At 39.6% G+C, this 16,655-nt stretch overlaps 1 protein-coding gene across 1 annotated transcript in view; it reads right to left on the bottom strand.

Moving 5' to 3' along the window:
- SORCS3 (sortilin related VPS10 domain containing receptor 3) overlaps positions 1–16,655 on the bottom strand; it is an 800,669-nt gene that overhangs the window by 767,686 nt on the left and 16,328 nt on the right. The window lies entirely within an intron of this gene.

Consider the following 16,655-nt stretch of genomic DNA (forward strand, 5'->3'; position numbering starts at 1 on the left):
TCATGGCTCCCCACAAAGTATCCTGGGGATTGTAAATGAATAAAGAATTGTTTGTTAAGGGAGCTGAGAGATGTTAGGGGTCCTCTATTCCTATTACAGAGATACAATTCCCAGAGTTCCTTGGGAAGTTAAACCACTCTCAGAATTGTAGCTCTGTAAGAGGTCTCCTAACAACTCTCAGCACCCTTAACAGACTACAGTTCTCAGGATTCTTTGGGGGAATACCTTAATTGTGCAGCTCCTATCTTGGACAGTGCTATGCATATCTGGCACATTCAGCAGCCATCATGGGTGCTGCATATAAACACCTATGCTTATATGAATCACTACGAGTTGCCATGAGAGGACAGCTGGTGAACATGGCAACAGTTAGGGGTGGGTTCTGGTTTGTGTATCATTTGGGGTTTGGAATACTCAAATACCTACCTACAAATAAGAATAGCAGGGGCCTTAGAAAGAGTAGGTTACTTGCACAGATTGTTTAGAGCAAGGGTGGAGAACTACATCTTTGTTTGTTGTTGTTTTATTGTTTTTAAAATGTTTTAATTACTTGTTTTTAACTGTTTAATTGCTGATCTTATTGTCTTTTGTAAATCACGCAGAAGTTTTTTACAATCAAGCAGTATCTAATTTTGTTAAATAAAGTTTTTTTTCCAGCCTGAGGGCCACATTCCCTTGTAGGGAACTTTCCGGGGGGCACATGCCAGTGGTGGATCAGGCCAGAGATAAATGTGGGTGGAACAATGGATGGGACTCTTACTGGTATAAATTAGAGGTTTATATACACAGTTCTCTCCATCCAGGCACGCAAGAGGCATTATCACAGTTCAAAGACACATCCCAACCAGGCCAAGGCACTCAAGGAGGGTATGGAGCAGAATTGGCCTGGGGATGGGAATGGCCTAGGAAGAGTCACAAGGGCCGGACAGAGAGGCCTGGAGGGCCACATTTGGCCCCTGGGCCTGAGATTCTCCAGCTGTGGTTTAGAGTTCTTTCATACACAGGGTCATCCCAAGACATTTTGCTGTCTGAGGCAAAATAAAAGATGGTGTCCCTGTACACACTGTTTCATGTTTAGAAGCTGACTGGACTGGCAGCTGAATCTTACTTCAACACTGATGACAGGATAGCATCTGCTACCACACCTGAGGCAGCAGGCTAATTTAGAGGGCCCAATACAGACCATGTGGCATACACAGCTCCGTCCTCCAACAGCGGGGAACAGCGGGGGGGGGGAGCTCAGAAGTAATAGCCAGGATCAGTTTCCCCAGCATCTGCTGCCTAAGGTGACCACCTCACTCTTCCTAATAGACTGGCTGTGTTCATACATCTTGCTAAATCTGTCTGATGTCATAACTTGTCCCCAAACATTACTGGGGAATTCAACATGCCCTGGGTTCCAGAAAGCCTTGAAATAATGGACCAGGACGTGTCAGCTTTCCTATGCCAACCCAGTAGACTGCTTTGCAAAGAGTGCTTTCATTGGGCACACACTAATAACCATTAAGATTTGTTCCTCCCAAATGCATGCAAGTAATGTAAAGTTTAGCAATGCTTTTATACAATAGAATGTGTTTGCAGGATATCTTTACCCTTCTGACCACTAGGCACCAAAGGATGGATCTCTGTTCACACTGAGAAAGGATGTAGCACTAGAGTTGCCAGGTCAGAAGCATCCCAAACCCTGAGATTTCAGGGGCAGGCCCTACTGATGTCATGGGGTGGACCCTAGTTATGTCATTAAGCATGATACATTAAGCATCAACCACAGTTGCTTGGAGCATACCACTCAAACAAACAAAAATTCTCTGATTGGAAATTAAGATAAAAATCTTAGCTAAATGAGGGTGTTCCAGGTCCAGCTGCAGTAACAGGATCATTTCTTCTCACTTGCTTAGGGAGCCTGGGTAGGGAATATTTAATCTATCCTACTTGCTTCTGGCAAGAAGGGTTTAAGTGCCCTCAGGCCAGGCCAGACACCAGAAAGCCATTGTAGAAACAAGGAAGCCTAATGTTGTGGAGATGTTAGATGGGAGCACTCAGGAGTAAAGATGGATGCCCCTGAAGGCTGCAATTCTAATCACACTTATTAAGGGACAAGGCTTTGCTAGAGATCCTCTGCAAAGATATTCATATCAAAGTATGATTGGCAACCCCCTGCCTGGAATACCCCACCCCTGCCTTTTAATGTGGCTGCTCCAAACTTCTTTACATACTTGACCCTTCACTGCAGAGAGAGATTTGAGAAATGAGTAAGAGTTAAGAAGATCCTCTACCCTCTTCTACCTACCCTGTGGCCTGCTATAAACTCACTGTGTTAATCCAGTAATTGAGAGAAAACACACATGGTTTGATCTACCTTCACGGTCAATAGCTTGGGAACAACAGCAATGGAAGCCACACTTCCCAGTATGTGAATTCTCTTTTACCACTGTTGGGCAAGATACAAACCATCATGCAAACAACCAGGTACATCATCATGGGGTTTAAGGGGGTTGACCTGAGCACATAGAACGGCTGTTGTTGCTTCTAGGGATGTAAGGGAGTGAGGTGAGAGGTAAATGAAATGCAAATAGAACAAGAAAAAGACAGTGATGATTTCCTAAATGCAATACCATCCTAACCACAATAAGATTCCTATGAGTAAGGCAGAAAACTCAGCATCCCACAATGAGTCAGGGTTCCTAACAAAAACTAAAAAAATCCTGACAGCCAGTCAGCAAAGATCACAGAAATCCCATTGCAGCACAACCTGACCTGGGGGTTGCAGTTACTGCAGAATGCTGTGGCATGATTGCTGGCATGAGTGAAACCCTATCAGCACATAATACCTCTGCTCTGAAATCTGTACTGGTTGCCAATTTGCTACCAGGCCAAGTACAAAGTGTGCTTTCCATGTTACAGGTACCACATAGTACTTGTACTTCTCTTGTAAGAAATCGATCCTTTAGTGTGGCTGTACCTATGCTTTGGAACTCCCTGCCTATTGACATTAGGCAGACACCTTCATTGTACTCTTCTCAGCACCTGCTAAAAACAGTTTTGTTTAGGCAAGCCTACCCAGGCATGTAGAAGCTATTACATTTTTAATCTGTTTTAACTCATTGTTTGTTTTATTATTGTTAATGTTTTTAAATACCTGTCTAACTGTTTTTGCCAATAATTTCATTGTTTTAATTCCTTCTGTAAACCACTTTAAGTTTTTTTACAATAAAGTGGTATATAAATGTTGTAAATAAAATACATAAATACATTTTGGAGTCACTGTGGCCCTTGGGTCTGTTTCCTCTTATAGGAACAAAGGAATCTGTCTTATACCGAGTCAGGTCATTTGGTGAAAACTAGCTGTGTACTGATGGCATGGGCTACCATTGGCTCTCCAGGATTCCAGGCAATAGTCTTCTCCAGAGATTGGATTTTGAACCTTTTCATGCAAAGCATGTACCCTCCCACTGAGCTACAGTCCTTCTCCTGCTTTAAAAAGTATATTTTTAAATTGTTCTTTTCAATTCACTAATGAATGCACACCACACCTAGGGCAGATCCACACCATTCATTTAAAGCACATTCAACACACATTTGTAGCACATGAATCCCCCCACTGAATCATGGCAACTGTAGTTTGTTAAGGTGGTGGGAACTATAACTGTGAAGAGGAAATGACACTTCCCAGAATTCCTTGGGGGAAGTCATGTACTTTACATTCCAGTTGGATGTGCTTTAAATGTTTTATGTGGATCTACTTCATAACCTTTGCTTCTATGTACAGTAAATCATTTTAATTATTTTTTTAAAAATGGAAATCAGCTACAAGGTTTCCTGGGTGACCACGGCCTACTCACCATCTCTCAGCCTAATCTGCCCCTCAGAGTGAACACAACAGAGGGAGGCTATGACTACCCCAAGGAAGAAGGGCACACTTAAAACACAGAGGAAATGATGATGTACAACCATAGTGTGAAATCAGATACTTATTGGGACATAGTATGAAGAAATATTTCTACAAGTATGACTGTCAAAGATGTTTATTATTTACACATCCTGTAAATATATTTACAGTGCAATCCTATGCATGTTTACTCAGAAGTAAGTCACAATATATTCAATGGAGCTTACTGAACCATAGAAGTGTGCACAAGGCTGCAACCTCAAGTGATAAGGAACTTCACTCACCCAACCCAAAATTCAGAATTGTGGCACTTTAAGCTGTTTTGCAACTGTTTCATACTTGTTTTATGGTTATTGGATTTTAAAGGGCTTTATTTCTTGTTGTGAGCTGCCCTGATTTCCAACCCTACCTCACAGGGTTGTTGGAAAGATTCCATATACACACACACTGGAGATGTAAAGATATATATTCCCCGTATGATTATTGTCAAAACCAATTGGGCATTGCAGAACATTTTTTTAAAATAAAATAAAATCAGTATTAGTTTCATACAAAATAAAAACAGTGACACCTAATTAAACCCAGCCTAATTGCTTTAAAATAGGATTGGAGAGGAAGAAAAAGATTTACAACACAAACAATACTTTGCTATGTTCACTCAAAAGTCCAATTGATTTACAGCACAATCTTAACCATCTCTAGTCAAAAGTAAGTCCTATTGGAGTCAATGGGCTTTGCTCTCAGTATGTGGGATTAGCATTGCAACTTTACTCCCAGAAAAGTGAGTATAGAATTAAACCTTCATATTGGAAAGGTTTTCAAAACAGGCTATGAATTAGACAAACTGCCCCTCTTCAACAGCCTAGGAAAATTTAATCAAGTTGCATGTACACTTCTTTTAAATTTCTGTTTAAAAATTATTTGAAAGATAAAATGTAATATATCCTATTTTTGCAAGTAAAAACCCTGCATGTACACTTTTATTATAATCATAACTGTTTACAGTAAACAATTGCCTATTTTTGTTCTACATCTCCTGGGGCTTTTCCTACTGCTGAAAGCTATAAACCAGGAAAAGACAACAGTTTTCTGGCCTTGCAATGGGTTCTAGCTTCTAATGGGCCTTCCAAAGGACTAGGATAGGCCCACTGGTTAATCTGTCTCTTCCTAAATAAAGGTGAGATTTACTAGTACAGAATATAGAAGATTTGCTAAGCCAACATAGTGGTCCAGGGTCGTTGTCGCAGCCTGAACACGCATCTCCTCACAAGGTTGAAATCTCCCCCAATAAGAACTTAATTCACCATCCTCTGCAGAACTGCCAGTTTGTTCATCCACTGGCCATATACCTATGAGATGGGAGGGAGAGTTGGGGTGGCCAATAGGGTTGCCATATTGCCCGGTTAGCCGGGTTTTACCCGGATTCTATGCATGCCACCTGGCGCCCGGCTAGCCCTTTAGGTGGCCCGGATTCTCAGCTTTAATTTTAAAAAAAATTAAGTTCTAGGTGGTCCGGTTCTCGAGATATACATAAAAACGTCAGCTGCCCCCCCGACTGTTAAATCTTTCTTTAAACAGTGCTGTATAGCACTTCGTAGCTTTAACCCCGCCCGTTCAGGATTGCAGCCAATCAGGGATTGTGTTTCAGTTTCATTGACCTTAGGCAGTGTCTAGAAAACAAAATGGTGGTTTCACCCCCTGTTTATCTGAAAATCTCATAAATTGGGTAAGTATATATATTTCAGTTTTTTTTCCTCTTGTGTGCAGGAGTCAGATCTTGGGCAGTGTTTTGAAAACCTTCCCAATGCTTGCTTTTTGTAAAAGCAATGCTAATCCCATATGCCCAGAGTAAATCCCATTGAATTCAATAGGACTTACTTTTGAGTAGACATGGTTATGAATGTGCTGAAAATCAATGGGACTTTGGAGTGAATGTAAAAAAGAATTGTGTTTGTGCCCTCCAGTCCTATTTTAAAGCAAGTAGGCAGGGCTTACTTAGGTATTACAGTTTTTATTCTGTAGGAAAGTAATACTGATTTTTTTAAAACTAATACTGATTTTTCTGCAATGACCAACTGGTTTGACAATAAACTATTATATGGGCTGTATGTATTTATACATCTGCAGTGTGTGCGTGTGCGTGTGCGTGTATGGAGTCTTTCCAACACCCCTGTGAGGTAGGGCTGGAAACCAAGGCAGCTCACAACAAGAAATAAAGCCATTTAAAATCCAATGACCATAAAAACAAGTATAAACAGTTGCAAAACAGCGTAAAGTGGCATGATTCGGAATTTTGGGTTGTGTGAATGAAGTTGCTTATCACTTGAAGTTGCATTTCTGTCCCTGTTTGACTAAGCCCCACTGAATACGCTGGGACTTGCTTCTGAATAAATAAACCTAGGATTGCACTATAAATATCTTTACAGTTTGTGTAAATAATAAATATATTTGATAGTCATGCTTTTATATAAATATTTCTTCATTTATCATATTTTTGGTTGTGAGATGCTTAGTTTTCTGCCTTACTCATAGGAATCTTGTTGTGGTTGGTATGGTATTACATTTAGGAAAGTGTTACTGCCTTCTGTGTTGTTTTTTTCCTATTTGCATTTCACTTATCTTTAACCTCACTCCATTACAGCCATAGAAGCAACAGCAGCATATGCAAGATAATTAACTCCCATTAGTGATAAGAACAAGAATTTATAATTATTATTTCAATTAAAACAAGAGGCTTATCAATACTTTGAAGAGGACCAGATATTTATTTTCTTTCTGAGCCCAGGACTGGGTCTTTCATGATGCCTGGGGGGGGGGAGCAGGAGAGTAGTCGATAAGACAGACATCCTGGCATTGGTAATCTAATTAGCAAGGTATGTGTGGGGTTGTTGCACACTTCCAGGCCCAGATTCATTTTGAGTATGGAGGTGGAACCTGTGTAGATGTGGTTGATCAAAGGGAGAAGAAATTTTGAGTTAAGCAAAGCTCTGCTTTTATAAAACCTAAGAAACATACAGATACTTTGAATGTCTGAGTGCCTGCACCAGTGGAATACTGGAGGAACTTGTAAAACTTGCTGCAACAGTATTTAGAACTGAGCATGTGGTGTGAAAGACTCCTTTTCCTAACATTTTGGCTTCTTGTTTTTCTCCACCCACCACATCTTTGAAATATATCGTATATGGTTAACCGTACTGTTGCCCTGACTTACTTTATGTTTGTTGCTATTTTGTGTTTTTATTGTTTTTATATTGATTGTGTATTTTTATTGTTTTTATTATATTTGTAAGCTGTGCTGAGCTCTGTTTTTAACAGCAAAAGGGCAGGATATAAATTCTCTTAATCAATCAATAAATACTCCATAGTGTTGGAAACTAGAGTCTAGGCATTTAAGGCTAAAAATGTTGCTTTAAAAAAAAAGATTTCTCACATCTTTCCCCAGTTTTTGGTGGTAATTCCTAGGCACAAAAACAAAACAACTGGACAATCCAAGTATTAATATGCACATATTTGCATAATATGCAAATAATATGCAAATAATATGCATAACATGCAAATAATTTACATTATATGCAAATTAACCTGCCCGGATTTGTGGAACTGGAATATGGCAACCCTAGTGGCCAACAGCAATTCATCCAAATATTTTGGGCCTACAGCAAAACCTCTAGTGTTTGTGCCCAAATAATCCAGGATGGTGCAAAACTTTCTATTCAAAGGGGAAAACCTTACCTGATCCCCTTTGATAATGTAAATGAATCATTTCAATGACAGTCATTCACATTGTTGTGTATGTTGCTATCCCCTTCTGTATGTATTTTCATTTTTTCCCCTCACAGGCTGTCCATTATTTGTAATATCCAGTATTTGGATGGGGGATCACAAGTAATATAGTTAACAACGCCAGCTCAAGACTAAAGCAACAGATGTTCTTGAAAGAAATGATTTACTGTGGTAAACTGCCTCTTTTTTTTTTAACAGCACCTCAAATATAATGTTCTGATTTCCCATTAGGCACCTTGTGAGCGGAGAAGGAGCCACATTGAAAATCTATTATTGCTTAGCAGACCTTGAACCACTGTTTGTGAAAAGGAAAAAATTCTGTCAGTTTCCACACAGAGCCTAGACCTATACAGTGACATTTAGGTAGCTGGAGGTGGAACATACAGGTGTAGCTTTATAAAAGGATTTCATATAATTTAGCAGAAGCACACATTTGCCAAGCAGAAGGCAGCATAGTTCAACAACCTTGAGGTTCACAAACTGCAAAGCATGAATCATTCCTCATTGTGAAGTGACCTTATGACTATACTGAAAAACTTCTTATCTATCCCCTTTATTTCATGAAGAGTGAATTAAAGGGGCAGGGGAAATAGGACATCAACACAAATGCACACTGGTGTTCACATTTATCAATAATTCACTTTTTTAAATAAAGGCCAATAAATTATATTAGATGCATTCATAATGTAACTTTCTCACAGAAACAAATGGTTCTGTTGCTGTTGCCAGTCAATTGATCTGCACACAAAGCCAAATCAAATATTCACATGGGGTGGTCAGCTAGCATGTCCCATCAGTGCAAGGATTTTCACTTGGGCAATGAGACTTTCCACCCTCTCCAGGGAACCCTTGGAACAGATACAGGTGTGCATGGAGGGGGGGGAGAACGTTCATTGCGCAGCAGAAATCCTTGCACAGACAGAACATTCATGTAGCACTTCACTGGATACAACCCTTGCTTTTTAGATGCAAGATAGCTCACATTTCTGAAGGATGCAGATTCAGATTTGAATTAAATGCTGAAAGTGATGTTTTTAAAGAGAGGGTTGCTGCTTTCACACTGATGAATTTATCGTGCAATATTAAAGAGTGCATAATTTACTCTTTGGCATTCATGAATTCATAATTCAATATTCATTAATTCAAAAATTGAGATCAGCCTTTCTCTCCAGCTCCACCCCTATATACACCTAACTCTTTGTAACTTCTTCTGTAATGTCTATAGATATAAGAGGGAAAAAGTTACTCTACTGTCCTAAACTTTCCAAGATAACTGGAAAGATAAAGGCTCTTTTCTCACTAGTAGACTAGTAATTAAAAAGAAAAGGGTTGTTTCATTAATTAGGTGAGAGACTAAGCAGGATCAACAGCTGTAATATTTAGTATTTTAGAATTGTATTTTAATTCTTAGTGATTTATTAAAGCTGTTTTAATTAATTCCAAATGTATGTTATTTACTGTTTATAAAATTTGTAATTGTTTGTTGACTGAAAACTTGGACCAATGAATATTTAGCAGTTGGTAATTCCAAATTTAAGGGTTGCTATTCAATCTGTCATGATTTCAATTTTGTGAAACTCATTTTCATATGCAGTTAATAGCGAAGAAATTCAGTTTGTCAGACATTTCAATATGAACCTACCTAATTCACAGTTCCTAAAACAATATGTAAAACAAATATCCTTTTCCAAATTTTATGACGCATTCTCTAATCCCAAAAATGTGTACAATAGGCATATGTCATGGGAAGTGTCAACAGAAATGCATATATCAGTGAGAATAACATTCATTATAATAGGGAAAATGTCTTGCAAAATGTGTATACTAGTCAAATTCCATACAAAAACATGTATATTAGGAAAAATGCACACTAAAATGCTGATGAATTTTCATGAGGATTTTTTAAAAAATAAAATAACTGATGCAGAAATGTAGTGAACTGAATTTAAGATTGGAAAAATGAAAAAATGAAAGAAATCAAAACTGATAGATTGGTCCAGCCTTAGTGGTTAATACATTTTATCTTTCAAAGAACCTAATATTAAGCAATTCCAGTTCAGGCAAAGTCTCCATAGGACAAACAAAGTTAGTTTGGTGGCAAATCAACAAACTTCCACTGCTACTGCTGATGATGCTAGTGAATCCAGGATTGCCAGACAAGAACATTTTCTACATTTTCTTTGGGCTTCTTATTTTATTTATTTATTTTATTTATTTAGTTTAATTTATATACCGCCCTAAGCCCGAAGGCTCTCTGGGCGGTGTACAAAAATGTGACAAAAGAGCTAAACTCAGGATTGTTAAAAGTTACCAAACTAACTACTTGTTGCTTCTGAAATATGTGTCATTTGCAGTGCTAGTTGAATAAGATTTTACTAAGGCTAAGCCAAAATTGAGTGTTTGCATTTCACTAAAAACTTCATCTGGAGATTTTGGAGAGTTGCTATAAAATGATGATAAAAGAGTATGTCAAAGTGAACTTTCATTGGCTAGGATCTCCCATGGAACCAAATATAAAGCACTGCCCTAACTCTAAATCGACTTCATCAGCGACACTATCATGTAGCCACATGTCATTGACTATTAAGCATTGTGACATCATCGGAGCAGGTACACCATTTCTGATTGTTTCATTACTCCTTGACTGATCTTAGCCAGAGGGGGGAATGATGCCATAGCAGCTGTGGGGAAAAACAATAGCTGTGAACAGTTGCAGACTGCTAGGAAAAAGGTAGGGTTAATGGGGTTTGGAAGAGACATTATTCTGAAATTACTGCTTTTGAGGAAAAACATGTTCTCGGAAATATTTAACTCAGTCCTTGGTTTTGCATTGGTTATCTTGTATTTCTTAGGGTCTCCTGACACATTTTAATGGGTACATGTTGTCTGTGTTAGGCCATCACTGTTACAAGGAGTGCAGATGTCTTTTACCCTGCCTTGTGTATACTTTGGAGAAGTGGTGGGAACTCCCTAAGGCATGATTCTATGATTGTATACAAGACTTTAAAAGGCATATACATGCCACAAACATCACAAGTTTGGTACAAAACATGTACACAACTTGTGTGGTATATGAACAGTAAAAGAAAGGGTCCAGAGGTGCTCCAACTGTATATATGTAGTAACAAGTGATACAGGCATTTGTGCATAAGTCCAATTCCCACGGTTTCTATTACAGAAAAGGATTGTGCCAATTTGGCTTACATGCAAACAGGGCCGGCTCCGACTTCCGGGAAGGGTGACTTAGCCTGTGCCTGCTTTTGAGACGGGCTCCTGCCTCAAAAGAAGCTTATTCAGATATATCAGTCAGTTTTTTCTTTTTTTTTTGACTGATTAAACTTCTCCCGGGTAGGGAGAAACGAAGAGATTAACCTCAAAGCCTATTTTTGTTGGGACGACCAGATCTCATTAATTTATGGGACGAGGTCCAGCCGACGAAGGTGGGACGGATTTTCAACAGCAAGCTCTATCTGATAAAGCGAACGTTCACCTTATCTTCTAAGAGAGAACGCACTAACAGGCAAGCACCCTTCTTTCTATATTTTTCTTTTACTTGACTTAAATTGTTGCTGTTTAAAAGAGATTTGCCAGATTGATCGGTTTTTGACATCTCACTGGGGAGCCGTAACTTCTCTCTGCTACGCACTAATTAATAGCTTATCTCTGTTTTTGTTGCAAAAAGCTGTCCTGGATTTGCATTCTAAAGATATACACAGAAGAGGGATTTCTATTCCAGATTTTTATTTTGAAAAATATTATACTGTTTTGAGACTACTCTCTTTTTGGTCTATTTTATTTTGACGAATCTGTTTCTTGACGATTGCCATTAATTGTTTCGATCCTGGGAACTGCATTTTGTTTACTTAACTATTGGAGAGATAAGGCTGTCTGCTCTGTTTATACTGTGATGTCACCAAGTTTGGAGTATTAACCCAATTGTTGCTGAAATAAGAAGTGGTTTTCCTATATTTTTCTTTTAAAATGGCAATTAAGAAAGTGGCTGAGAATCTGGAAATAACTATGTTTCAGAAAATAATGGATGAGATTGAGATAATGAAAATTGAATTGAGTAAAATGAAGCAGGAGATTAAAGATATAAGGGTCCCTGTGAGAGAGGTGACCCTGGAAGGGGTCCCTGTGAGAGAGGAGACCCCGGAGATTGGAACAGGGGTCCCTGTGAGAGAGGAGACCCTGGAGACTGGAATAGGGGTCCCTGTGAGAGAGGAGATCCCGGAGATTGGAACAAACGTGGAACAGGAACAAGATTTGGAGTCTATGGACTTTAGAAATAAAATCTATTGTTTGGAACTCAATGTTATCTCTGAAGAAATTAATGAAGATTCTAGAGATAAAGTTATCAATGGCATGGACTATCTTCTGGACTGGAATGATGTGATGGAGCCCAATATAGAGAAAATCTATGGACTTAACTGCAGCCATGTGACAATGGAAAAACTTTTAAGAGATGACCCAGTGTATTTTGAAAAAAAGAACAGAGATATGATTTTACAGCAGTATTTCAGCAACCTATTCAGAATGGATGGCAAGAAAATATTTGGGATAGAGGTAATTCCCATCAGACTCTTACTATATGACTATGGCTTTGACAGCAAGATTATTATGGAATACTGATAATGGAAGATTGGATATTGAAATTACTGGACTTAACAAGACTACTGAAGATGGAAGATGGAAAATGGAATTACTAGAGATAATAGAACAATGGCTACTGAAATTACTGAACCTAACAGATTCTGATGTGATGGATTAATTGAAATGTTTATTTTGACTATGGTTATGACAATAAGATTATCATAATTAGTAATGAGATGGATTAATCGATATGCTTATCTGGAAAAAAAAAATTGATAGATATATTTCTTAAAGAATTGAAACCTCTCTTTGACTTTTTGTGGAAAGAATAAAGTAATGTTTATGAGATTTGATGATTAAGTAAGATAACTACTGGAGGAAAGTGATTTTATAATATGACTTAAGAGACAGGATTGTTATATATTATAGACTTATAACTGATTTGATCTTTGACAAATGGGAAGTCAATATTTTACTCTTTATTTTTTATTTTTGTTTTTTGTTTTTGTTTTTTTTTTTTTTTCTTTTTGTTTAACTATTTTTGATTTTGTTTTTTGTCTTTGAATGTTTTATGATTTTGTCTTGTATGTTTTATGAAAATCTGAATAAAAATTATTGAAAAAAAAAAAAAACAAACAGGGCCGGCTCCAGGAATCCCGGGGCCCTTGGGCATCAGCTTGCCCTGGCCCCTAGGGTGTGTGTGTGCATGCATGCGTGCATGCGCGCATTGTGCATGCACGCCCCCCACGCCCCACCTACCTTTCTGCTGTCTTTTACCATTGCCCTTAACGAAGATGGTGGCCGCAGTTTCCCTAATGGGATGACACCTTTGCCACCATCTTTGTTGATGGCACGTGTGCATGCTACGTGCACGCATCTGTGTCATCAACTAAGATGGCGGCAGGGGCTTCAGTACCTTAGGAAACTGTGGCCGCCATCTTCGTTAAGGGCAATGGTAAAAGACAGCAGAAAGGTAGGTTGGAGTAGGTGGGGGTGTGGGGGCCCCACGGATCATGGAAGGGGAGTGGCGGGGCAGCCGAGGGGCCCCCTGTAGCTCCAGGGGCCGTTGGGCCAGTGCCCAACCTGGCCGCCCTTTGGAACCGGCCTTGCATGCAAGCACCTACATCTCCCACATGACCTCATGCATGCAGAGTGGGTCACAAGTTTGTTACTCCACAACATATACCAGAATTTCACCTGTGAACTAGTCCATAATGCAGCCTTTCCCAGCCTGGAACTCTTCAGATATTTTGGACTACAACTCTAATCAGATGCAGCCAGCACAGGGAGCTGTAGTCCAAAACATCTAAAGGATGCCAAGCTGGAGAAGCCATAATGTATGAAACCACTTGTAGTTTCTGGAACCAATATAGGAAGTACTTTCACACTAGCTACCACCTTAAGACAAATCACTCTTCGCCCTGATTCAGCAGTATAATTTGTATTCATCATCAATAACATCCTCATGTGAGGAGGTCACGTCAAGAAAGGTAATGGGACTTTAGCTATATATATATATTTAAAATCAAACTGACATAAAGAAACACTAGTGGCTCATTTACACATACACAATTGTCATTCAGTGAACACAGGTTGCAGTGGTGACTTGTTACTGTGGATGAAGCATCACAGGTCCAAAATCCACACCACCAAAAAAAAGTACCCATATCAACTGAGACCCAATACTCTTCAGTGGACACATGAAATTTTGCATGCAAAATACTCTTCAGTGGAGTCAGTTCACACATTCAGCTGTGAGTCAGGAAGAGACAAGTAATCAAATGGTGCATGGGCAGGTTTAATCCAGCCTAATATTTCCAGGGCTACAAAAGGATGTGGTCGCAATACTCCTAAATTCCAATCTAACATTGGATTTTTGTAGTATCCTAGATGCTCAACATCAATATGGCAATTAAGAATCTAATTTGTATAGATGAAACCCTGCAATGTTTCTGTGAATCTCATGATCCACAGGGAGAGGCTTTAACTAATAATCTTGGACCGTATGCTCTTGGCGAAATTGAAATCTGGATACAAAAGAGTGTATGTCAGTAAAAAACATACGTATCCCAAACTCAGGATCCCCTCAGCTTCCATCAGTTTGATGATATCCCTTTAAACTATAACACAGCTATTCTGCCAAGCCATTTCTACACTACCTTTGGATTGTGACAGGATGGATGACTTAAGCAATACTTGTAAGTGCTAATTCTTCTGACAATAATTTATGAGCTATGGCAGGTAGGGATGACCTACTCAACTCAATGGACCTAAATAAGCAGAGTGAAATCCTCCTAACAATATCGCTGTGTCTGAGATTCCTTCCCCCAGCTACCTCAGGCATGTCTCCAGCTTGACTGGACTCCAGCAGGCAGTATTGCTGACCTCACACACGTGGCTAATGCCCTCTTTTCACCTTCCTTCCACCACTTTGCTTGTTTTTTGGCAGCAGGTGCTCAAGGCCAAAAAGCACTGATGCAAGATGTGGTTGAAGAACAAAAATATGCCCATGTCACTCCATCCGGGCCCCACATCTGAGCCTTGCTCATTTCTCTGCTGGGCTAAATCTCTCTCTCTGTGCGTGCATGTGTGTGCGGTGTATATGTGTGTGATCTATTCTTTCTGACCCCCTAAGAGCTGGCAAAGCTGAGCTGTTTGAGGTATATGAGTCAGTGGCACCACTCGAAACAAAGCAAGAAGAAGGAGCACTTTACATAAGTAACAACCCTGAAGGAGATTCTGGCTTCCCTGTGGCTGCCATTTGTCAGGGCAAATTCACCCAAAACACAAAATGTGCCATGTTCGGTGACCCAGCGGGAAAATGATAAGACTGGCTAAGCTCTCAAAGGAGATTTGCTTGCCAACAGATATGAGTGAGACACAATGCAAAAGAAGTGGAGAAGTACATGGACAAGAGGCAGTGATGTCCATCTGATCGAATGCCATGGATAACAATATTTTAAAAACCAAACAAAAGACCCTCTAGTATTTCTATAAATCCCTCTGCTTCCTTTTAAAATCCAGTGAAACTCAGTTCAGGCTGTTGAAGGAGGTGCCCTAATTGACAGTGCATACCACCTGTGCTGGAAGATGCACTGGCTACCAATGTGCTACTGAGTTAAGTTTAAGGTCTTGCTATTGGCATATAAAGCCTAGAACAACTTGAGTTATCTCTGAGGTACCTTGGCTTGTACCCCTCTGCCCGGTCACTTCAATCTTCAGGAAAGACACTCCTGGAAGTGCTGTATGCTCCCAAGGTTCAGATTACGTCCACCAAGACGAGGGCCTTTAGTGTGGTGGCACGTGCCCTTTGAATGCACTTGCAATGAACATCAGGCAGGTACCTACAGCCATTTAGGTGACTGCTTAAAACTTATCTGTTCACCCAGGCTTTCCTTGCTATGTTGCTTTATTAAGCTGATTTACTGAACGGTGATGTATTTTTTACTTATTTATGAATGTAATTTTATTGTTGATTTTATGCTGATCAACAACATATTTTTTCCTGAATGACAGTAGTACAGAAATTTCTGCAAATAAATAAATCTGTTTATGGGGACATGTCAAAAGTCAGTTTGGGCTGAATTCTCAGCTCATAATAACAGCATATATACAGCTAGTTCTGCAGCTAGAACATGGCACTGGAACTTTCCATCGTAAAAATGCACTGAGCTGGTCCTCATAAGAAGCCCTGATTTAGGGACATATGCAAATATTATTTGCATCCTAATGCTTACGATGTTGGGTGCCATATTACCTAGGAGCCATCAATTTCTGCATTAGTTCCCAGGCATGTTTTTGGCAACCATTGCATTGAACACAAATGAAGCATATTCATGACATGCTGTCAAACTGAGTCAGATCATTGGTCCTAATCCAGTGCTGTCTACTTCCAATGGCTTGTTTTCTCCAGCATCTTTCCCAGCCCTGCTTCCTGTGACCATTTAAACTGGCAACGCCAGGGAGTGGAGATTTCTGCATGCAAAGCATATGCTCTACCACTCAAGAATAACACCTCCAAAATATCTAATGCACTCACCCCTCTTTTTGCTTACCAGAGTAATTGTGGGATGTGAACCTATAACCATGGGCACATATGTCCTAAGACAGCCTGGTCTAAGCCACAGTGTCCAGAGTAAAGAAGAAGAACCCAGAACTTCCCCGCCCATTGCAAGATACAAGATCTGAACATTATTCTCCTGAGACCCACAGCACCCTTCTTAATAGGCTGAGGCACAGTTCACATGGTGGAGTCGCAAGCTCCCTTCTTCCCCTTCTCCCATGGCAATAATGCTGAGTGTGAAGTACAGATCAGTTGTACAATGGACTTCCTTTTTTTAAGGACCGGAGTCCCCTGGTATGGTCCGACGGCATGTGAAGACCCCACCTC

This window comes from Rhineura floridana, chromosome 7 (genome assembly GCF_030035675.1).
Source record: "Rhineura floridana isolate rRhiFlo1 chromosome 7, rRhiFlo1.hap2, whole genome shotgun sequence".
Lineage (NCBI taxonomy): Eukaryota > Metazoa > Chordata > Lepidosauria > Squamata > Rhineuridae > Rhineura > Rhineura floridana.